Source organism: Rattus norvegicus, chromosome 13 (genome assembly GCF_021556685.1).
Source record: "Rattus norvegicus strain SHRSP/BbbUtx chromosome 13, alternate assembly SHRSP_T2T, whole genome shotgun sequence".
In the NCBI taxonomy this organism is placed as follows: domain Eukaryota; kingdom Metazoa; phylum Chordata; class Mammalia; order Rodentia; family Muridae; genus Rattus; species Rattus norvegicus.
The window spans coordinates 66,857,367-66,882,155 of record NC_141546.1 but is presented as its reverse complement, the minus strand read 5'-3'; the positions used below and the strand labels follow the sequence as shown (position 1 = coordinate 66,882,155).

General features: G+C 45.3%; 1 long non-coding RNA gene across 2 annotated transcripts; it reads left to right on the top strand.

Annotated features, from left to right (window-relative positions):
- Positions 1 to 19,698: 19,698 nt before the first annotated feature.
- LOC120096278 (uncharacterized) lies at positions 19,699 to 24,089 on the top strand. Of its 2 annotated transcripts, none has more exons than XR_015635544.1 (3): positions 19,699 to 19,795; positions 20,942 to 21,762; positions 22,665 to 24,089. It is a non-coding gene; the product is annotated as an uncharacterized LOC120096278 (long non-coding RNA). The 2 variants fall into 2 exon arrangements; XR_015635545.1 differs by having other exon boundaries at positions 20,942 to 22,062; positions 22,665 to 24,070.
- Positions 24,090 to 24,789: the final 700 nt, after the last annotated feature.

The window sequence follows — 24,789 nt, the reverse complement described above, 5'->3', positions numbered from 1 at the left end:
TGCCCCATCACCTCCATACACTGCTTTGGCCTGTGTCTAGCACCTAGAGTACGCTCAGTAGCTATCGATCTGTTAACACTGTGTACCAAGTCATAATAAAAGTCCCACTAAAATCCTTTGGAACTGTGTTCTACAGATCTGTGATGGAAGAGGGTTGAATATGTAGGAAAGCCGCATGCGTTCTGAGTGGCCTCCTAGAAGGAGACATCCTGTTTTATCAAAATCGAACCCCTTATTTGAAGTTTCCTGATCCTGTGGCTCCCAATTAATAAGTTGCTTTTATCTTTGAAACACAAATGCTGCTTCAGAGGCCGAGCACAACGTTCCTCTCATTTTGTTTCTTATTTCGGGCCTCTGTGAGAAGAAGAGTCAGTGTGTCAACGTATGCATGCTTGCTTGAGTATAAAAAACTAATTCCACTTATCAGAGCCTCTCTTCGTGCCTCTGGAGAAGCAATTAAGCCAAATCACTGACCTCTTCTGGAGTAGCTCAAGTGTCAGCTTTATTTATATGAAAGTAGAATCTGGGGAAAGAAAATGTTATTGGCCCGAATTCTGTGAAAGTCTGTTTATGCAGAAAATACACACAGGAGACCTGGCAACGTGGACGAGGATCTGTTTTTCTCAATATTCAGAAACATGTACGAATTAGACAATGAACGCTGCCCTTTTGTTCTTGGAATCCCTTTGTGCATTGCACATGGCTCTCCGGGGATGGCTTGTCATGAACAGTCACGGTTTTGTCTGTTTATCGAAAGGTTAGGATTGCAGAGGACCAAGTACACACCCATGCAAGCTCTGGTTTGCCCCTTCAGTCTATGTGAGCCACTATGAGCCATTCTGTGAGGCCAAAGATGTGTATTTATGAGAGAAGAATAAATAAAATAAATAAAAATGAAATGGTTAGGATTGTTTTAAGAATTGAGAATATGGCTGTCCTTCCTCTCTGAGGAATAACATGGTTATATGAGGACAAAAAAGCCTTTTATCTTTCCTCCTGGTTGTTCCTGACACCAGTCAACAGATGCCATAATGTGTATCCTCCTCTTTGCCCTTTCAGAAGTTGCCAGAATCTAGCAGTCATAGCCCTCAAATGCACGGCATTGTCTTAACATTTAGAATTGAGCTGTGGCATGGGGAGGGGATAGCATGTGAAACGTGTTTGGAATCCAACACTGGCCAGCTGCTGGCTCATGTAAGCATTTATGGAGACACAGACGAGGATACTCACCCAACTCCCTGTGCCAAAGCTTAGTTCCCCACCCCCACATGTATGTCTGTGCACCATGTGTGTGCCCGGTGCTCACAGAGGTTAGACGAGGGCACCAAATCCCCTAGGACTGGAGTTCGAAGCTGTTGTGAACCTCCACGTGGGTATTGGGAGTCAAATCTGGGTCTCTTGGAAGAGCAACATACGTTCTTAACCACTGAGGTCTATCTCCAGCCCAGTTTATTCCTCTTAAATTTTCATATGACCTTTTAAAAAATATATTGTTTGGTTTTGGATAAGTGAGTGTGTGATGTGCACGCATGTGTATATGCATGCTGATGTGGGTACACATGTATGTAAGTGCATATGTGTATGGGTACACATGTGTGCAACTGCATGTGTATGTGTATGCACATGTGTGTGGGTGCACATGTATGTGTATCTACATGTGTGGGGGTGCACATGTGTGTAAGTGTACAGTGGTGCACATGTGTGTGGGTTTATATGTGTGTAAGTGCACATGTGTGTAGATGCACATGTGTAGGGGTGCACATGTTTGTGTGTGCACATGTGTGTGGGTCCACATTTATGTAAGTGCACTGTGTGGGTGCACGTGTATGTGTTTACATGTGTATAAGTGCACATGTGTGTGGGTTCACATGTGTGTGGGTGCCTGTGTATACAAGATGGTGAGGGGCTGATAGTCAGTGTTTCTTAATTGCTCTCTACCTTATATCTTGAGGCAGGGTTATTTGCTGGTCTCAGGGCATGCTCCAGGGATCCCTATCTCTATCCCCTGCATACTGGGATAATGGACAGGCTACCATACCCACTAGCATTTGTGTGGGTGCTAGGGACCCAAACCCAGTTCCTTACTTTTGCAAGGGATGTCCTGTAACCACTGTGTCTCGTCCTCATCCTGTTTATCCTCTTGAAAGTACAAGAAATACTTTTAAATTTTAAAATGTTTTCTAAAAGATGCAACTAATCTGAAAGACAAAGAGACAGTTGCCTAATGAACCTAAGTTTCACTCATCTGTGCTGCAAATCCTCATTGCTTATTATCACCAAATCACAGGACAGGATGCCAGGGGTCCATAGGAGTAAGGATAGCACAGATAACACTTCCAGATGATCAATGAGGAGCCAGGAGGTAGGCTTGTCATGAGTTCCACAAGTCACGGCCTGGAGAGCTCCACAAATGAGCAGCAGAGAGAAGCAATGGTACTGGGTGAAGACAGGGCAGGCTTCCCTGAGACTCATTGGTGAGGCTGATGAGAGCTGGACTCAGTTAAAGGTCTGGTGAGAAATCTCCCAAATGAGAACATATTGAAAAGCCAGTGTGTCCTCAGTACAAAGCCTCAAGTGCTCCTCTTGGCATCCTCAGACATTCACTGAGAGGGACAGACTTCTCAGACAACAGAGAATAAGGCTTGACTGTGAAACACTTGCAATCCATGCAATCTTGTGCATGGCACCAAGGAGAGCTCCTTCCAACAAGCAACATCGTAACAAAAGGACAGATGTCTCCTAGAGGAATCACAACACCTGGACCGAGGGCTGCATGTATGTGCTGTGCACTGAAGCAGCCTGACTTAGCAAAGTTCACATACAATACAATGTTTTCCAAAAGCGACTAGCTAAATAAATCAACAGGGGTAGCATTCAAGTAAAAGAGTTTATACAACCATATGCAAAGATCTCCAACACAATATTAAGCAAAAAGGTTAGAATCTGGAAAATATGCATAAACTGCTACTACTTATATGAAAAAAATATTCACATGAAGATGGGCTCTGGCAAGATGGCCTAGCAGCTAAAAGCACTCGCTGCTCTTTCAGATGACCCCAGTCTGGCCCCTAGCACCTACACAATGGCTCACTACTGCCGATAACTGCAGTCTTAGAGAGTCTGATGCCCTCTGCTGGACTCTGCAGGTACTGACTTCAGGAAGGACACATACACGCAAGCAAACATACACATGAAATAAAAAATAAATAAATCTAAAAAAGAATAAGAAGATAGACACGGGAAAGATATTAGCAAAAGACATGTCTAGCAGAAGACACTTATGAAATATATAAAGAGACTTTAAAAACATATAATCCTCGACTTAAGAATGGGAAGATCCGGACAGATCTCTCATAAAAGAGAATGTTCGGATGACAAAACGAGCATTGAAACAATGTTCAACATCTTACGTAATTAGGTAAAGTTCAAACAATGAGACCTATCAGAATGTGCAGGTCCAAAACACTGCCCTCAGCAAATGCTGGCAGGCAGGTGCGTCTGGCTTTCGGACACTACAGCTATAAAGTTCATGCTCGAGAGCCTCACAACTGAGTCACAAAGTTGCAAACAAAAATTCTCAGTTCTTTCCGTAAGCTTACGGATTCACAATGGGGCTGCATCCACAGCTGTCTTGAGCACCACTGTTTCCCTGCGTTGCTGGGGTCAATGGAAAATGCCACAGGTACTTTGACAATTTTTTTTAACACAAAGCAAGCATGTTCTCACAGTATGGTCTAATAATCTTGTTCCTTTGGTATTCGGTCCAATACGTTAAAATCTTATGTCTACCTAAAAATCTGAACCTAGATGTTCATTACAGTTTTATTAAGAAATCACAAAACTTGGAAGCAAGTTTTAAAATGTCTGTTGGTAAGTGAGTGGGTGTGGAAAATCTGACAATGGAAGGTAACAGCACTAAACAAGTAAGCTGGTGAGACTCAGAAGACATGGATTAAACCTAAATGCATGTTACTAAGTGAAAGAAGTCAGTCATGAAAGAGCACAGCACAACCAGATGATAGTCTATCAGTTTTCCAACTACATAGAAAGAAGCCGGCAGGGGCAAACGGAAACACCGAGGTAAAACACTGAATTTTCATAGTTAAATAGTTAAATGTAATGGTTAAGATACTTCCTGGGATAAGACATTGATGAAAGAGGCCATTACTCGTTTGTCAAAATCAAAAATATATGGTATCAAGAACTAGTACGGTAGCCGTGCGGTGGTGACACCAAGCCTTTAATCCCAGCACTTGGGAGGCTGAGTCTGGTGGATCTCTGAATTTGAGGCCAGCTTTGTCTACAGAGCAAGTTCCAGGACAGCCAAAGCTACTCAGGAAAACACAGTCTCAAAAAACAAAACAACAACAACAAAAAAAAACAATAAAAACCAAACAATTCTGCCAGGAACCTGGATGCTGCTGGTAGCAGTGTGCAAGCAGCCCCGTTTCTCCACGGCCTTGCCCATACCGACCGCCGCCTGTTTCCGTCCACTCGCCATTCTGACCAGGATGGAGGGATTCTGGATTGTGGTTTTGATTCACTGTTTCTTGATGGCTAACAATGCCCAGCCTCTTTCCATACATACATCTGCCACTTGTACATCTTCAGAGAAGCGTCTACTCCCCTCCATTACCTCCAGTTGGCACATATGCGCTGAGTTGCACGAGTCTTTTATGTATGTGAGCGTTTTGCCTGCACGTTTTTGTGTCCCATGTGCATGCCACGTGCCCACAGAGGCCAGCATGGGGGTCCAATCCTTGAGATTAGGATCTATTTTGAGCCGTGTGGATGCTGGAACCCAAGCCCAGCTTCTCTGAAAGAGCCGTCTCTCCAGCCCCAAGTCCCCTATGACGTTCTTGCTTTTCCGTATTAATTCCTTATCCGACATAAGACTTCCAGGTAGCTTTTCTTGGTTGCTAGGCAGCCTCTTCCCTACAGTGATTCTCTCTTGCTATTCAAATTCTTTCTAGTTGGGCGATAGCCCACGTGTCTCCCTTTGCTTTAAATGTCTGTGCTTTGGCTCTTATATCCATTTCCAAGTCCAGTGGAATAAAGGTTTTCCCTACTTATTTTCTAGAAGTTTTCAAGCTTGGGTCCTGAGTTTAAGTCTTTACCCATTTTCAGTCCATTTTTTTTGTGTGTGGCACTCATTGCATTTCTTTTATTTAAAAATAAATCTGTTATTGGATATAAAAGTGACCCCTGGAGAAGTGCCTTCCCCACCCTGTGTGTGGCCCTTGAAGACAACTGAAACCACACATTTGTTCACCTGAGCTGCCTGGCTTCCAAGAGAGAATTACCACTCTCTGGGTCACAACCCTCAAGGTCATCGTTGAGCTGCAAAGTGCAGCTTCTAGCTCTGGGATCCTAACTTCAGCTCTCCCTGAGACCTTAGGGACCAATGTTTATACCTGCTTACCTTTAGTACTTCCACTGAACCTAATTAAAGCCAGGTAAAACCCTACCCTAGCTTCGCCCGAAGGAAACCACTGCTCATGACAGATTCCTGGCAGTCACCATGGTTATGCCAACCCTCAGAATCCCTAAGCTGAGTGAGAGGTTGGTGGGTAGGAAGTTAAATAATTCATGTTTTGTGCAGAATATGTGATTTTTGGCACAGTGAGCGACTCGGCATCTGGGCTTTCCGACTGGAGAAGTATGGAGTTTACAAGAGAGCTGCTTGACTTTCTAATGCCAGCTGATAAGCACGCTTGCTGCAAAAGTATTGTGCAGAAAATCGGACCTACAGAGGGCTGGCAAGGGAGACAACGCCATCCACCATTGCTGGAGCATTCAAAGATCACTGAGTCTGGAAAAACAAACTATAAGAAACAAGCTTCGTGGAAGTGTAAGGCTGAGGGAGCCATAGGTTGATTCTTGAGATTTCAGGAAAGAGAGGGGACAGGGGGGTCTCTTCTCCGTGTCAGGGACATTGGATTTGCCCTCTACAGAAAACTCATGCTTCCTTCCCAGACCTTGGTCACTTCCTTGGCATCTCCAGGAGGCACGGGAGATGAGCTGTCACTGCTGGTCCGTCTGGTAATAATGATCAACAGGAAGGGGTTGTGAACGATTGCATGCTTAACTTCAAAATAGCTCCCTTTAAACGGACAGAGAAAATAGAAAAGGAAGATGGAACGACAAAAGAAACATCTTTTCCAAATGTTTCTGGCCACCAGCACGAAAATGCCTCCTCTTCAGTAGAAGACATTCTGCTTGCTTACAACATTCTCCATTTTTTTTTCCTAAAGAAATCTTTCTTTTTAATTGGGAATAGTTTTTTTTTCTTTATGGGTGTATCACTAGACAATGAATGCTAGCTCAAGTATCATGAAAGCAAAAGGAAGTTTTCTCTTCCTTTTTCCCCCTCCCCCCCAACTTTTAGAAAAGGTAGTAGAAAATAAAGATTAAAAGAGAATTGTGACGAAAAGTACACAGCGTCACAGGATCTCCTTTTTGGTGATTTACCAACATGTAAATAATGAATCAGTGCTCCTTGCATGTTCTGCAGTGTCCCTACATGGCATTTACATGTAGACAGGTAGGTAGGTTTGCTTTGCAGCTGTGTATGATTTGCTGATTTAAAATGTTTCTTAATGGGCCCTGGTTCTTTCCTCCCCATGCTTCCGGAAATAAGACTCAGACTCAAAATACATTTACAAATACTTTGGCCATATAGCTAGGCTCTTCTCTGACTAGAATCATGACTTAAGATAACCCATTTATTTTAACCTACATTCTGCCATGTGTCTGGTTACCTGTACTCAGGTACCGTGTGTCTTTCTCCTCACATCTTCCCAGGCAACTCTTCCCTGCCTCACTCTATCCCAGAATTCTCTCTGTCTCCCTGGTGTCTGATCCTCTATTCTACCCTTTCCTGTAGGCCATAGGGTTTTTTTTTAATTGACAAGTGATGTATCCATTCAATACACAAGGTACTCTCTCTACAGTGGCAGTTAGTTTGGGTCAACTTGATACAATCTGAAAGTATCCTCAAGTTGCTTTCCACGATGATTATCATAGCAATAGAAATTGAACTTGACAGCTACCACAAAAACATAGTAGGAAGAATGCTTCCTGAGTACCTAACATTGGCAGCCTGGGCTGCATATATTGTGTACCTTAGCCTTGTCAGGGTCCTAGAGAAACAGAGAAGGAAGAGGACGGTGGTGGGGATGATAGAGGTCATTACTAAGGCTCTTTATGGGCTGGATACCCTCATTCTGGCTTTGTTCATTTAATAAAGGCTAACTGAATGATTACATTGTGCCCAACAGTATTTCACAGTGTTGAATGTCATCCTCTGAAGCTTTGTGGGGAATGTGAATGACGCCAGAGACTCTCAGCTGCTGCAGATAAAAGGAGGACTTAGCAGACTTGGTTAAGACGGGAAAGAGTTTTGGAGAGAATAGATCAGAGTCCAGTGGGTTTGAGTTATGGGGGAGGAGGACCTAAGTTGCAGATTCAAAATGAGTGTTGGCCTCTGAGGGGTGATATCAGGAGCAACCTGCAGTTGTTGTGACCAGAAGAGGGTCTTGAGGAAGAGCAGCCTGAGCCATGGCCCTGTGGTGTGACGGTGCTCAGAGTCCTTGGAGGGAGAGGCAGAAGAGAGCCAGGGTGTGTAACTAGGGGATGAGTCCTTTAGGGCCTGTGAGGCACGGCATCCAGGTGAAGTGGCAAGCCATGAAGAGAGAGTGAAAGGCATGTGGTGAGATCTCACATACAATCTTAAAGAGTCATACAGTTGTTGTGTTGAGAATAACACTCTCCCCACCTTCCAAAGACATCCAATCCTATATTGTTTTGAGATTCCATTCTCATTTTATGATTCGCAAGCTGAGGGGTAAGAAAGTCAAGGCACTTCACTTTCAAGTGACAAGGTTAGGAGTCAAACTCATCAAAGCCCTTCTAGACCTGGGATTGCGTGATCCCTGCATTGAAAGACCGACTTTGACCACATCTGCTCATAACAGCTGAAATACAGATCGTAGGTACAATGAGAGGCAGCATACCCCTTATGACTTAGATGGGACACAACAAAATGTTAAGTCCATGGATTGACTCAGTAGATAACCGTTGAGGTCCTACTATGTTCATGAAAAATATGTTATACATTAGGAGAACAAATTCACCATTTCTTGGATAGCAGATAGCCTAAAATGGGAGACATAGGGAGTATTTACTGCATAAGTGTAGAAAACAGACTTTGGATCTCCAGAACCCATATAAATACTAGGTATTCCTGGTGACCCACTGTAATTCCAGAACTACCAGAAGGTAAGAACAGGGGGATCCCCAGAGCAAGCTGGCCTGCCATACTTTTCCTATTAGTAAGCTCTGGATTCCACCTGCCTCAGATACGTGATCCAGTGGAAAGCGAAGAACATGATATCAGCTTTAGGCCTCCACATACATGCACATACATGTATAATGCACTTATACACTCACACTCACACACACGCACATGTGCACACACACTGCTTATGTGAGTTTGACTCCTAACCTTGCCACTTAAAAGTGAACCGGCTTGATTTTTCTTACCCCTTGCACACATGCACATAAACACAAGAAAATCTAAACTAAAATAATAAATGGGGAAAGATGGATATTACTAACAAACCTGTGTAATAAAATCCTCAGGACAATTTCAAAGACTCTAAGGCTCCAGTAAGGTCAAGGATGCAAACTACTCTAAGAAGGCGAATGGAACCTTTTAAAGGCACAAGCCCTTCCTCATAGCTGACATCTTGTTCTTCATGGTTCAGTGCCTCAAACTTAATTCAAGTGAATACCTTGGGAAGAAAGATCCTAGCCCCCCATCTCCCGTGTGTTTGTGTGTATGTGTGTGCTTTCTAGGAAAAAAGACTAAGATTTTCTCATTTGAAGCACTTTCTCTGGATCCGACTGTTAACATTAGTTTTACAGTTTCTAATTGTTGAGTTGCACTGTGGACACATTGCAAACTGTTAGGAATCCAGAAAGCAGAAGGAACAGAGGGCTGTCTGTGCCTTTGATTTGGAGAACTGATTCCTGGCACATCCACACTCGTGTGTGTGTGTGTGTGTGTGTGTGTGTGTGTGTGTGTGTGTAAGCATGCACACACGTGCTTCCTAGAGAGGTTTTAGTGAGAACCCTAATTCACATGGTACCACAGTATTGGCCTCTGCTAGATAAAGTGTCCTATTGCACTTCAAGTTTTCCCCATGTGAACTCTTGACAGCACCGCTTTTCCATCCTGCTGCCTTGGTGATAGTTTGGATGTGATCCTTCCAAGGCACCCTTGCCAAGCAGGAGAGCGGCACCATCATGAGAGGAAAGCAGGAAGGCCTGTGCGCTCCTGGCCTGCTCTAGCTTAGAGCCCCAATTCTACAACTTGCTAAGCTATGAAACATGGAAGTGTATGTGACTGTGACTGCTTCATCCTAAACTCAGGCATGGAATACCAATATTCCAGGAGTTGTGTTAAAGGAGACAAACATGAGGAATGGGACCGACAGTTTTTCTTTGAGTGTTGGCCATTCCAGAGTTACTTCAGAGATATATCATCCCCCATCTGAATACATGGTGGTGATGTGCACTGGTCATCCTTTTGGCCACCATAGCATCCCTATCCCTGCTCCTCTGATGTCATTGATTCCCCCTGCTGGCAGGAAAGCAAACAGAAAGCCAAGGAATCACAAGCCCCTTGCTGGGATTTCACCTTGGCTGGCTCTTCAGTAGCCTCACCCCAGGGATTATATAAATATTTTGTGTTCCCAGAACCTTGATCAGGCAATGTCCCAAAAGAGCTCAGCATGTAAACACTGACCTAAGCAGTGTGGCTTCAGACATTGTTAGTCTAGAGGAACTGCAATGGCCACCAGGAGCACCCCTCGGCTGTCAGGAGCACCCCTCGGCTGTCAGGAGCACTCCTCGGCTGTCAGGAGCACCCCTCGGCTGTCAGGAGCACTCCTCGGCTGTCAGGAGCACTCCTCGGCTGTCAGGAGCACTACTCGGCTATCAGGAGCATCCCTCGGCTGTCAGGAGCACTCCTCGGCTGTCAGGAGCACTACTCGGCTGTCAGGAGCATCCCTCGGCTGTCAGGAGCACTCCTCAGCTGTCAGAAGCACTCCTCTGTCTTATTTTAAGGAGACGATGGAGGTGTCACAGACATTCTGGTCAACATCAACTGATGGAATATATCCTATCTCTAGGGCAAGTATCAAAATTATCTAATCCCTGGGGTCGGCCGGCGGCTACTTAAGCTTTGCTCCACAGAGGGATTACTGTTGCTTTTCATATGATGCTGTAACACTTTAATATGAGAAAAATGAGGGCAGGAATCAGCGCCGGGCATTGAAGAGGCTGGTTGCATGACAGTCAGCTATTAGGTCATGACTTAAAGATAACCACCAACCTGTGTCTTCAAGATAAAACAGAAGCCAAAATGACCAGAGTGGCTCTCTGCCTCAAGACATAGATTGAGAAGTTGTCTGGCAGGCGGGGCTCTCTGCCTGAGGGAAATTCCAGAAGCCATCTATCATTGCACACTACTGCGTGACCTTTCCTCGGGAGATCTGAGCAAATTCCTATTCACCCCTGAGTGGGACCAACAAAGACATCGTCCCACCCAAGTCTTGCTTGGTAAACCAGCGAGTTTGTTGATGTTATTTATGAGAGCACCGATGCAGCAGCATGGCCAGAAAGCCCACCTCGGCCTGGGTGACAACTCGTGAGAGCTGTATTCCTAATGTCCCCTGCAGGATCTGCAGGCAGCTCGACCAAAGAGTCCTTGCTCCTCCAAAGTTGTTTACTGCTTTTCGACCTTGGGGATCCTGCCAGTTTCTATCTTTCTGAGCTTCCGGACTCCTAGGTGGCCTCCCTCCTCCTTTCAGGCAGGATCGGTTCAGTTCAGAGGAAGCAGATAGACAACATGCAAAAGTAAGAGAGGCGTGCAGAGAGGAGAATACAAGCAGTGACCGTAAATAACAGGCAGGATGCTCGTTGGTGGGGATGGATCCCTCTCTTAAAGGGGCATAGACACCTATTGTTGGAATTCATTTGGTGCCACCTAGAAAACGAGCAGATTCTGATGGGGCTAAATTGACGCTCTGCAAAGGCTGAGCAAAACACATCTGTAGTTTGCTTTGTGCTGTGCCTACTACGGAGCTACAGGCACGGAGATGGCTGAATATAGGACACTGTCCTGAGTTCACTGTGAGGGGTGGGGCCAGGCAGTCATCACAAATCTGCTTCCCAAGATGGATTCTAACTGTCTTCATAGGTGATTCAATTAAGCTTAACTTCAAGTGAAAACTGGGCTTCGGTCTATCTGTTCAGAGTTGGAACCCAGAAGCCTCCCTCCATAACAGAAACATCAGGAAAGCTGAAAGTCTTAGAAGGAAAAAAAAGAATAGGTTTCAGAATGCCAGCGGTTTTAGCATCACAGGGTAGAAGACCAGACAGAGCCATGTGAAATGGGAGAATGTGTTCAAGTTGTCAAAAATAGACCAGAAGGTCATGGTCAGAAATAAACCCCTGGAACAAACAAGCCAGTCCTAGGACACATACCTAGAGCGGCGGGATATTAGAGCAATCTTCTCTGTATACTCAGATAACTCTAAGGCCTGGGAATCATGTGTCTAATTCCAGGAGGCACAGCAGAGAGGGACAGGGTGATCGTCCACCTCCAGAGGAAGGGCTGTCAAGATGGTGGCAGGACTAGAATGTAAATAGTGGCTGTGTGAGAAGAGGAAAGAATGCTCGCTCCAGGTAGCTGTGTGACTTTAGTCATTTGGCTCCAAGGAGCTCTGTTCCTGCATCTTCAAAGTGAAGACAGTGGCCTGGGCACCCAGGCAGTCTATGTGTCTACCCACACAGACTCTCTGGTAGTCCAGAAGCTGAGGATGGCCTTCTTCCTTCACTACAGCTCATTACCAGTTGCTAACCTCTGCCTTCCTCATGGGATGCACAATAAGAGAGTCTACACTCAGATACTTTATCAATGCAAAGGCATGGCTGGCAAAAGCCTTCGTCCAATTAGAAAGAAGGTTCACAGCTTGCATGTGCTAGACAATATGTTACCACTGAGCTATATTCTTAGCCCTAAATTTTGTATTTGGTCCCCTGGTCTTAAATCAGCAGCTGCCTCTATCCCTTAGAAATGTTCCACATTGTCCCTGCTGTCTGTGCTGTCATGACCAGTGAGCTTTCTTGGATCAGAAGAAATGGGACTGATCAGTTATCTACTCAGCCAGTAGTCTGTCTGTAAGGCACCAATGACAAAGCACCCGGGAACATGGACTCCATTTAAAATAGAAAGGAGGCACACCCAAAGCAAAGCCCAGCCTTGCCAGTCATGTACCATCCTTAGCCAGAGGCTCCCTGGCAGTTGCAGTGGGCCAATCTCCAAGAAGCCCAATAAGGTGCCTTGCATCTGATGGCCTTAGGGTGACTTCAGCCCTTGGTCATTCCATGTTCCACTCTTTGGAGAAGCAGAGGACAGAGTGAGAGTGAAGTGGACCAGGATAAGTTAATGATTGAGGCGCAGAGCCCTAGAAAATGAGTCCCATTCCCCACTGCCTGGCATGTGAGCGAATCAGCCTGGTTCAAAGGCACATCAGGTAGCACATGGCAGAATGCCTGCTAATAAACAGGCTGATTTCATCTATCGGATGAAGGCCAGTCTGAGGGTCCACCTCCTGGTAGTGATATTGCTCTAAAGTAGTCATTTGCAACCCTGGTAGCCATTGCAACCATCCAGGGAGCTGGCTGTGTAATGATGATGCCCAGGCACCATGTGCAATGTAGGAAACCGGGATCTCTGGGATCCTCGAAAGACTTTCCTTCATGACAGATTGTATCACAATGCACCACATGCTTCCAGTGGCTAGTTAACTCAAAATGTACAAAGCACTAGAAGACTCACTGAGGAAAAGGAAACCACCCCACCCCCTTAGAATACCACATCCTAACCCGTACCACACCCCTCAAGTTCTCTCCTGTGGAACTACTGTTGATTCATACCTATGAGCAGTGTGGTTTGATGCCAGTCAATCTTTGAATGCATGGTGAACCCGAGAGCATCTGGCCCCAATGATGCGTTGGGCAAGGGAAATTGCTGAAGAGGGCTTTCGTCTTGTTCTGTCCTTGTTGTCAGTGTTGTTTGTTTTTGAAACAAGGTTTCCTGGACCTTGAGCTACCCTTGAACTTACTATGTGGTAGAAGACGACCTTGAACTCTGACCCCTCCTGCTTTTGTCTCCCAAGTGCCCATCACCATTGGCTTAGGATTGAACCCAGGACTTTGTTCTCACAAGGCAAGCACTCTCTGCCTAAGCTCCGTACCTAGCCCTCTAATCAGTTTGCTATCCACTTACTCTGTTGCATTTTCTCTCAGTCATTGTGGCTTTGCCATAGTGCCTGTCACTTGGTAGAAACTCAGTATGATTTCAGTCACCAATAAGACCACTGTTGATCTCGACTGAAAATTCCAGCCCTCTAAATCCTCATTTACTGTTATGTACCGGTGGGCATTGAACCCAGGGCCTCATGGACAAAGAATTTTCCCCTAAGCTACATTCCAAGTCCTTGGTTGGGGAGATCTTTAGACAGCATTAGGATAACTTATTTAGAAGTGAGTGCAGTCAATATCTCATATCCATAAGGGCTGCAGGCCATCGTGTGATTTCACTTCCATCAACACTCTTCCTGCCCCGTCTCCTCTTTCAGACTAACCCTGAACTCACATTTGTATTCTCTCTGAAAGATATTTTGCCTAAGCTGTCTTGACTCATTAAAGAGTTCAAGATTAGGCTGGAGAGATGGCTCAATGATTAAGAGCACTGGCTTTTCTTCCAGAGGACCTGGGTTCAATTCCCAACCCCCACATGGCAGATCACAACTGTCTGTCACTCCATTTCCAGGGGATCTGAAACCTTCACACAGACATACATGCAGGCAAAACACCAATGACATTAAATAAAGATACATTTAAATAAAATAGAAATGTAAAAAAGAGCTCGAGATCAATCCCAGAAGAGATAAATAGTGAAAATCTCTATTCATTCACCATTTTTGACAAATTTTAATGCTGGTCCTTTTAATTCTGCTTAATCCTAGGTAGTGGTTAATATTCCTTTGTACTTATCTTATAGGTGATAGGTGGGGTTGGAGTGCAATTTATCAAAGCGTTGAGCTGCCACGCAGATCGCAAATCACACAGTGCTTCAGTCTTCAGTTCCCACATCCAAGCCCTGTGCCCCAGCCTCACCCACTTCTGTCCAGGCTTCTGCCTCCCCTCCCACCTCCAGATCCTCCCTTGTTTCACAATCTCTTGGCCACCGTTGCAGTCAACTCGTTCAGAAAGCCTCCTCAGGGACTCGTGTCTTCCTGATATCTACCCTTCTTCCTCATGACCCGATCTGCCCGTGTATTGGTGGCATCTGAATGCAAAACTTGTGCTTATCCATTTCCGAATTATAGCCCCAGCAGTTTACAGATATTAAATGAGTTCCTTTTTCATCAATATATGAACTTACTGTACAATTATCTGGTCAAAGATACTATGTTCAGACACCAAACTTTTTCTTTCTATCTCCTCAAGAAAGACGGTCAGCCTTCCTTGCTAACAAGGTCTCCAAGGTATGGATAGATGGCACCTTTTTGGCTCCATGTTCCCTCTATGGTGGGCCCTTCTGCAGTGCCTAGCCTCCTTCCGAGCTGTCTGCTCCTTCCCAAATCCCGATGGGGTGGACCTCCCCTCCCCCTTACAGTGCAGCGCATACCTCTTTGCCTGCCTCTCCTTTGTCCCCTGTCATCTTCAGCCAATTTTGTGATCTACCTTCACCACATGGTCTGCCGCCGTGGCCTTCTCTGAGAACCTCTGATGTACCCTAGTAATGTTTCTGTTTTCCTGAAATTCCCCTTTGGTTTTTGCCTAAAACTCCTCATTGTTAGCCTCCATCCAGAGCAAATGTATTTGCTACCCTTGTTCTTGTTCAATCTACCCCTTACCAACTCAATCAGTTGGCCTTCTCCCTTCCAGACATGAGCACACCCTCTCACATGTAGACCTGCCAGCCACATGGCATTGTTTAGCTCTACACTCAGTAGACTCTGCCCTTCCTTCCACCGAATGCCAAAGTCTTACTCTGCTCAATCCCAATCCATCCCTCCCACATTTCTAGCCCCCACCCACACCTTCACCATCACCCTTTCTTGCTCTGCACCATTAGCTGAGATTATGGCTTTACACGGCGGACAAAATTCTAGATGGCAGAGGTAGGATTTTGCAGGGTGTTGGCAAGGGAATAGATCTTAAGAGAGGGCCCTGCAGAGGTAGTTAGGTGCTCTTTAATTCAAACATAAGCTTTAGGGGAAGAGAAAAAATAGACCTGTGGAGGTTGGGGGGAGCTCATGGGCTATTAGACTGCCCAGGGCTCATGGCTTTGGGCTTTTTTGTATAAGTAAAAGGGGGACTACTAAAAGTTTTTGAGAAAATCTCCAGTAGCAAATTTTTGCAGAATTTTGCAGCATCTTTCCCTTAGGAGGCTGGAGACGTGAACACTTGGCCCAAGGCAACCTATTTCCTTTTTGTTTGAAATGCTAGACTTGAAAGAAAGATGTCAAATAAAACTGAAAAAAAAAAAAACCAACCAAACATCTCAGATGATCAGAAATTTGCTCTCTAATGTGTGGGATTTTGCTAAAATGTATAATGTTTGCACGGTTCTGGCGTTGTCATAGAAGCAAATGGCACGTTTTCGAGAATGTGGATCTCTTCGGGTATCTCCTGGCCACCATTGGCTGTACTTTCAGCTGGCGGGGGGGAGGATTCCTGGAGCCCTGACAGGGGGCTCCCTTGCACCTTGCTGTGTCCAAATGCTCGGAGGTGAAAGGCTGCCTCTGACTCCAGCAGAACACTTCTTTCAGTTAGCAGGAGTGCCCACTAATGCAGAAACAGATGAAGGAAGCCAAAATCAAAAGGGAGCCGTTGTCACCCACAACTCCATTTGCATTTATTTGTTCAGAATTCATATTAACTGGCAGTAGCAGCTTGTGCTCATTTTCTCTGGATCATTAAAATCTGCTCAGTCTGAGCCATAAACAAAGGCACCGGTGGCCAGGTAGCGGCTCGAACAACTCGGCAGTAATTGCGCCACGGCGCCCCTGTAGCAGCCCACGGGCTCATTTGATTACAGTAGCTCAAAACTGGCGAGGGCATTCATTAAGCAAAGTGTATCTTAGGTGCGATCCACAGAAAGACTGGAGGCACAGAGGACATTTGCCATGTATTTCCATTCTTGGCCTAAACTGGTAAAGAAAAAAAAAAATACTAAGAGAGAAGTCATTAGAAATTTAGTCTGGTTCGTATCACAGTAGGACTTGTGTGATCAGAGCCTGACACAAGACGCAGGCTTCAGATAGCGTGGGCTGTTAGTGGCGAGGACAAAGGGGAAGGGGGGAAACCATGCTCAGAGAACCAGGGAACAGAGCGAAATGGAGCACGTGTGTGTTGCAAAAAAAAAAATGTAATGTTACTGTATGACTTGAAGCATGAACGCTGGTCTATTGTGGACGTTCACCTCTGTAATCCCGGCACTCGGAGGATAGAAAGCGGGGTGCTGGTGCTACAATTTATATTTGGTACTGTTGGGCTTCGTGGTCCATTCGCTAACCCATTCTTCCGGGTCCATTAGCCACATACGGTGGGGAATAATTGAAACCTCACAACTCAGAAATGGAAGCCAAGAAGATGAAGAGGACGAGGCCAGCTTGTACTAAATAATACGGCTTTTTAAAAATGATGAAAACAATCCAGGCGTTTTCAACTTTAAGGTACTGATCACAGTCCCAGTCCCAACAATTAAATGTTGAGGGCCAGATAAGTACCGAATAAAGACAAAACCGATGGTCACCAGCAGAGCTAGACAAGGAGGTAAGGCTGCGGGTGAAAGGCAGCCAAGAGCAAGTCTTTAAGGGCAGTGGCTGCTGGGCGGTCCTTGGAGGTGAGCCATCCAGCATTAAGTCTCAGATTCCTGCTCGGAAGGAAGTCCTGACCTAACACACAAAGTCTTCTCTAGTCCTGAGTCCTTCAGTGTTTCAAAGTAGAGATGCTCAAAGATCACTCGGTGCACAAACCCTCAGAGGTAAATTCATATGTTTAAGTGACGCTGAGGGGCTGGAGAGATGGCTCAGGGATTAAGAGCACTAGCTACTTTTCCAGAAGTTCTGAGTTCAAATCCCAGCAACCGTACAATGGCTCACAACCATCTGTAATGAGATCTGATGCCCTCTTCTGGTGTGCCTGTAGACAGCTATGGTGTACTTATATATAATAATAAATAAATCTTTAAAAAAGAAAAAAAAGGGAAGCAAACCCTGAACAAATCCACCATCACGTCTGCTTCTATACCCTGTTTCCCAAAGGCTCAGGCTGCATGAGATCAGAGAAATTTTTTTTAACTAGTTCATAATTGTTTGGTCGTTTTGTTTTTGTTTGTTTGCTTGGTTTTTTTTTGTTTTGGTTTGCAAATATAATACACACACATATGAGTCTGAAATGATCACAGAGATAAATCAGAACTTGCTTTCTCCAGAACTACGCACATGCTCCTCTATTGATCCGGGAGATGCTGGGATTTAACTTGAATAAACCTGAAAATGTCGTCCCCCTCATATATCACTTCTAGGGAACAAGGGGGAATTCTTAAGCCTGGATAACCAATGTGACCAATTTAGGAAAAAAAAAAAACAAGAATAATGAGAATGGCTGAACGAATTTTTTTTTCCTCAAGCTAATGGGCCCTTGAAAAGGACTCGAGTAGCACAGGCATATGCTGAATCCCCATTTTAGAGGGATGAGCCAATCTCTTCCGTGCCTGGGGCTCCATCTGGGGGACAGAGATAAAGAGCATTGTGAGAATTCAACGAGTCGTTACATATGGATGCTTATAGAGGAGGACTCTGATGTATACAGGACTCTGTGTGTGTGTGTGTGTGTGTGTGTGTGTGTGTGTGTGTGAGTGTGTGTGTGAGTGTGTGTGTGTGAGTGTGTGTGTGTATGTGAGCATGTGTGTATGTGTGAATGTGTGTGTGTATGTGTAAGTGTGTATGTGTGAGCGTGTGTGAGAGTGTGTGCATGTGTGTGTGCATGTGTGAGCGTGTGTGTGTGTGTGCATTCATATGTGAGAGTGCCTATGGCATGCAAACACATGCTCTTATGTGTGAACGTGCATGTGAGAGCCATAGGTCTATGTCGGTTGGCCTCTTCAATCGTTCTTTACATTATGTATTGAAGACAATGTCTCTCACTGAACGGAGCTTGCTGGTTTGGCTACACTGACTGACTGGTGGGCAAGCCCCAATAATCCTCCCGCACCTCCCTTCCCAATGCTGGACTATAGGTTCATGTCCACGAGCTATTTTACTTGGATTCTGAGAATCAAATCACTTTACCAACTGAGGCATCTCTCTGAGTCCCATGAAACTTTTGGTTAATGCTTAACTTTCCTAATTTTTCTTAGCACGATTTCCTCTCTAGCTTTGTGAAATAAATTTTCAGAGCAGCAAGCTCCTCCCCTTGGGGACTCAGAAATAATACTGCTTATTATGCATACATTATGTTCAGGTCATCGAACCTATATCTAATCTGATCTTTCACAGTAGTCTTATGAGAAAGGTATTATTCAGTCAAGAATCTAAGGATTAGAGAAAAAACATAACAGCCTCCATTAACAAGGAAGGGAGCAGATTCTGAATTTAGGGCCAAATGAATCCAAAGCCACTGGGATTATAGGTCAGCGGTAGAATTTTGCTTCATGTGATTCAGGTTTCAACTATGTCCCCAACATACATACATACATACATACATACATACATACATACATACATACATGGACAAATAAGTAAATAATAAGTAATCTGTCTCATTTTACCACTCTCCCAGGCTATACACTACAGAAACTGTTCAATCTGCCAAAATGAAATCTAAATAACAGGCCAAAGACCTTTAATTGACTTATCTCACACAGATTAGATGGCTTGGTGTCTCTCTGAGAACTTCCGCTTAAAATCCTGCGATTAATTGGCCTTGTGGCTCTGATCAGAGGAAGTCTGTTTAATTCAAGTCACGTGTGGGCACATCAGTCCGACGATAACGTCTAAATCTGTTGGCCTGTCACAAAGGCACAAGTTTAAACCCAGCCACCGATTTGAGCTGTCACTGTTCCCAAGTAGAGACATCCTCAAAGGCTTATCTGAGCAGAAGGTCAATCCCAAGGCCTGGAGGTTTGCCCGGCCTGGCTTCCCTGCCCTGCTGAAAGCAGAGAGGCTCACAGACGCACAGCTGGGAGGACTGTATTTGTGGCGTCCGCAAGCTAAATTTGAGAACCTGGAGCAGCCGGGCCAACTGCAGGCTCTGTAGCCGGAGACACACTGGATACGTGAACCCTAACAACACAGCAGAGTAAGGAAAAGCTTAGATGAAGAGGTGTCAGAAATGGTACAAAACAGAAAGATGCAAAGCAGCTTCCCATTCAGCAGGGATAAGGAAACAGACCCCAGGGGGTTTATTTATACAGAGGATTGTGCTATTCTTGGCACCCAGAAGGAGTCCTCTCTCAGCAGTGAGTGGGGACGTGGTTTAAGCACACGGCTACAGTTGGGAAGGCCGTGTGCAGCAGCAGAGTACCCGCCGACACGTCATTCACCATGCAAAGGAGCCACTCCCTTCTGAGAGCGGAGAGACTTACCTGCCCGTGTGGTTGTCTACACCCTAAGCCAAGGGCACCTTGACAGAAGCCCTTCAGCAGGTACTTCCTACTTTCCCCTCCTGCGAGCCTTCCATTTGAGAGACCGAAGGGGGACCCTCCCTTCGTGTGCTGCTACCATCCTGGGAAGGAAACTTCCCTAATCGCTCCACCGTAGATGTCGCATATCGAAGGCCTGAGTTTGATCATGTATGTAGCTGTCTCTAAAGCCAATATTCACAGGTGTGCTGGCTAATTTTATGTCAAACTGACATGGGCTAGAATAGTCAGAAAGGAGGGAACCCCAAGTGAAAAAACGCCCTCATAAGATTGAGCTGTAGGCAAGCTCGTGGAGCATTTTCTTAAGTACTTTTTGGTGGGAGAGGGTTTAGCCTATTTTGGGTAGGGTCATCCCCTAGTCTGATGATCCTGGGTTCACTAAGAAAGCAGGCTGAGCAAACCATGGCGAGAAAGCCGGTAAGCAGCACCTCTCCATGGCTGGCTGCTGCTGATCAGTTCCTGCCTCCAGGTTCTTGCCCTGTTGGTGTTCCTGTCCTGACTTCCTTCAGGGATAGACTATGGGTGTGGAAGGATAAGTCAGATAAACCCTTTTCCCCACAACTTGCTTTTGGCCATGGTGCTTCATCATAGCAATAATAACCCAAACTAAGACAGCAGGAATATCATTGCTCTGACTGACCTTGACTAATTAGCATCTATCTTAAGGAGGCGGCGGGGCCAATTTCTGCAGGCCCATACTCGACTAGACAAAGGTTAGGAAGAACAATCTGAGGGGACTGGCATTGGAGAGCAGCCAATAGTGTCCTACACCTCTACATTTTATATATGTAGCTGGACCGTATGCCCCAGATGAAGCTTTACTTTCTCACAAGGAATGCCACTCAAAGCCTGGGTCTTGCTATTCCCAAGGAAAGTCAGTTATTCCTCTTATGTCCCCATCCACTCAATGCCTCTATTCTATCATCCTTTCCTTCTTCTCCTTCTCCAGAGACTCTGTTTTCAATCATCTCTCTTCCCCTAGGCTCGAAGTTTTCATGGATACAATGTGCCATTCATTTTGGAATTTTCAGTACCTAAGATAATGTCTGTGATTAATACATATGTATTAATCACAGAAATTATTATATACAGGTATATATATATATATGTATATATATAATTTATACTTTGGAAATCTCTCTTGTTAAGTTTGTTTCAGCATAACCAAGAACTGGAGATGATACATGTTTTTAAAGGAGAAGGAGAATGAGAAGGAGGAGGAAGAGGAAAAGGAAAAGGAGGAGGAAGAGGAGGAGGAGGAGGAGGAGGAGGAGGAGGAGGAGGAGGAGGAGGAGGAGGAAGAAGAAGCAGCACCAGCAGCTGGGCTCAGCAGCACACTTCTGTAATCCCAGCCCAGGGGAGGCAGAAACAGGAGGATCCCCTGGGGCTGGCTGGACAGCCAGTCTCTGAGTCTGCAGGCTCCAGGCTCAGTGAGAGACCCTGTCTCAAAGAGTAAGGGGGAGAGTGATTGAAAAAGATGCCCAATGTCAATGTCTGACCTCCACATACATGTGCACACACTCAAACACACTTCATCACACACACACAAGCAAACAACAAAGAAAGACAACTTCGTCTTTTAGTGAGATTCTAGCATGCTGACTTAATAAGAGAAAGATAAGGACTCCAGGAAGGAGGGTCACCAGGTGTGATAGACTTAACTCCCACACTCCCACAGCCTGCAGGACCCAGTGGGGACAGCAGCATCTTGGACCCTAACCACCTGTGCTCTAATTCAAAGACAAAGATATTTCCCAACTTGCCCAAGGCTCTGGCCAAGAAGACTCGGATCCCCAAGCTCAGGTCATTCTAGTGGGGCAAGAACCAGCTGGGTTTTCAGCTATGTGGATGGAGCCATCTGTTTTGCTTGCCCACATAAAAAATATGCACAAGGAGTGTGCAAATCAGCAAATCCACAGCTTCCAAAGGACCCAGCTGCGATGCGCCCTCCCTTTGGGGACTAATGAAAGGTAAATCCAGTGTCAAAAGACGGAGGGCCAGCAGTAAGGCTAAGGAACCAACAAATCAAACTCCATCATCTCTCCCTTGCTTTTGCCTGGAATGCAGTCCACCTGGCTCCCTAGCCACATGGCCATTGTGCTTGTGCGAGGGGCGCTGTGGTGCATGCCGAGTGCCCGGAAAATTACCAGCAGCCTCCTGCCTCTCCCACCACAGGCACCAGGAGCAGATCACATAAGAACTCCCTTCTCTGATGCTCTTTGGTCTGCTGACTGCCTGGTTCACCCTCAGTCCTTCGTATAATGAGCCTGGTGAGTCCAGGTGGCCAGAAATAGAGAGGCTTTTTGTATGCTGGTCTCAGAGAAGGGAGCCCTTTAGCCTTTCCCACATACTACCCTCCCCCACTTCCCTATCACCTCACTTCACAGAAGGAAATTTAGAACTGTCTTGGCTCCCTGGTTAGCACAGAGGACAGTGGTTTCCACACTTTAAAAAAAAATGAAGGAAGGGAAAACGGAAATAAAATGGGGATGCTGTTAGCCTGCCACCCAGGTGCAGATGGTGTTTGGCAACCCAGGACCAGGCCTTGATTGAGAAGAGGGTCTGTCTCAAAACCATTACAGTTAATTATCACGGAGTTACAGATTCATCAGTGGGCAAAGAGCCAGCTCGAAATCCCCTGGGAAATTTCAGATGGATTAATAAGGGATGTGGCTGTAAGACAGCTGATTTTCTATAAAGAAATGATATCATTATTTCTATTCCTCCCTCCCGGACCCAATGTCTGATTCTCACTCTCCTATCATTGAAGACATCTGTCCAACAGGGACCTGGGTCAGGGGAAACGGCTTTGTTCTCTGTTGTTATCTGGTAGCACTGCTGTGTTCAGAGCAAGACTCGTGCTTTTTTACAGCTCCTGCTCATCTAGGAAAACATATTTCAACCTGGTCATCTGCTTGCCTGTGTGGTTTTCCCTGTTAAGAGAGTTCTGCACAAGAAATGCCCAGAAGCCTTAACAATGGTGGAATGAAAGGCCTCTCCTCCGACCACATACAGTTGTGCTCAACAGGAGCCAAGCAGAAGCACACCCGACGCTGCCAGCAGAAGCAGGACATCTGCGCAGTACAGGCACACAGGATTGGCAGCCCCTCCCTGGACTCAGAATGCCACTTCCCTTGCTGGGACCTTGGTCTTTGCTTTCCCCACTAAGGTCTGTATCTCTTATTCCTGAGAAGCAGGAAAGTCTCAGAGTGATGGGCTCCAGTCACGTGGAGAAATAGAAACAGGAAATTACATGCATGTCCCACTGATGCCGCCAAATCACGACCTACGGCAGGTGCCTGGATTTGTCTGTGTTTGTGTGTTGGGTGTGACGTTCCTCTTCCTCTAAGCCTTCTCTCGGCTTTTCGGGTCCCCAGAAGCACGGGTAAATGAAACAGAGATGAGCTTGGCGTTGGAAATGAAATTCACCCCAGAAAGGAAGAGAAACACCAAGACAGCTGAGACCTGTGCAGGGAAAGCATCCTTGTCTAACAGCCACGTTGCTACTTGGAAGTCTATGTTTTACAGCTCTCTCTCTCTTCTCTTTCTCCATGTGACTCAATGGGGAGTCGAAGTTTCCAGGATCTGAAACTGTATGGAAATAATGTGGAAATAATTTGGCTTGCTTGTAGAAGTTAATCAGCCAGGCAACACTTCTTGATAAACAGAAGTACCAGTAAGTATTGTCAATTTTGTGGCCACACAGACATCAAGGCAGCTATTCAACTCCACCTCTGGCCCACAAAAGCAACCGTTTGTAGACCATGCATTACAAAATGAGTGAAGAAGTACATGCTGCCAGGAGCCTGATATAGCTGTCTCCTGAGAGGCTCTGCCAGAGCCTAACAAATACAGAGGTGGATGTTCCCAGCCAACCATCGAACTGAGAATGGGGTCCCCCATGGAGGAGTTAGAGGAAGGATTGAAGGAGCTGAAGGGGCTTGCAACCCCATAAGAACAACAATACCAACCAACCAGAGCTCCCAGGGACTAAACCACCATCCAAAGAGTACACATGGACAGATCCATGGCTCTAGCTGCATATGTAGCAGAGGATGGCCTTGCTGGGCATCAAGGGGAGGAAAGGCCCTTGGTCCTATGAAGGCTTGATGTCCCAGTGTAGGGGAATGCCAGGGCGGGGAGGCAGAAGGGAGTGGGAAGGTGGGCGGGGGAGCACCCTCATAGAATTAGGGGGAATCAGGAATGGGATAGGGGGTTTCCAGAGGGAAACTGGGGAAGAGGATAACATTTGAAATGTAAATAAAGAAAATATCCAATAAAACAAAGAAAAAATGAGTGTCACGTTTTTTTAAATAATTAATGTTTCAGTAAAACTTTATAAATCAGACAACACTTGAGATTTTTATTCATAATGTGTAAACATCTTCTTAAATACAAAGTTATAATACATTTCCTCTCTCTGAATAGTATTTGACACGCACATATGATAGTGGTTAGAACATGACTTCTGGGTTTCTTTTTCCTACTTTTCCCCCCCTAAACAGTAATTAAAGTGACAATATGTAGCAATTCAGGAAGCAAAACACACATTATCTACTTGAACTCTCAATTTGGTGAGACTGTGTGGACATGGTGAAGTTTTTCGCTATCTCAGAAGTCCCATTTTAGGAAGTAATAAGCAAACTTACCTAGAGTAATTAATCTTGTTGAAGTGCTGAATATAATATTAAAACTCAAACCTAAAAGCATCCAGTGTTAACAAGGTAGACAAGAATTACCAGACTCCATGCAGGAAAATTAGACAACACACACAGAAGCAAATGTTGTCCTAATGTTTTTTCACTTCTGTAAAGTTGGGTTCATTCTGAGAGCTTCTTGGAGTAATTAGGACAGTTAGATATTATGTAAGTTACAAAATGCATTAAAAATTCATTCTTACAATAAATTTAAGGCTCAAAGAAAATCTCTGGAATAAAAGAGAGCCAGAAATGAGGAAAGTCTCCTGTGGACAAGCAGATAGAATTCACATCTCCTTT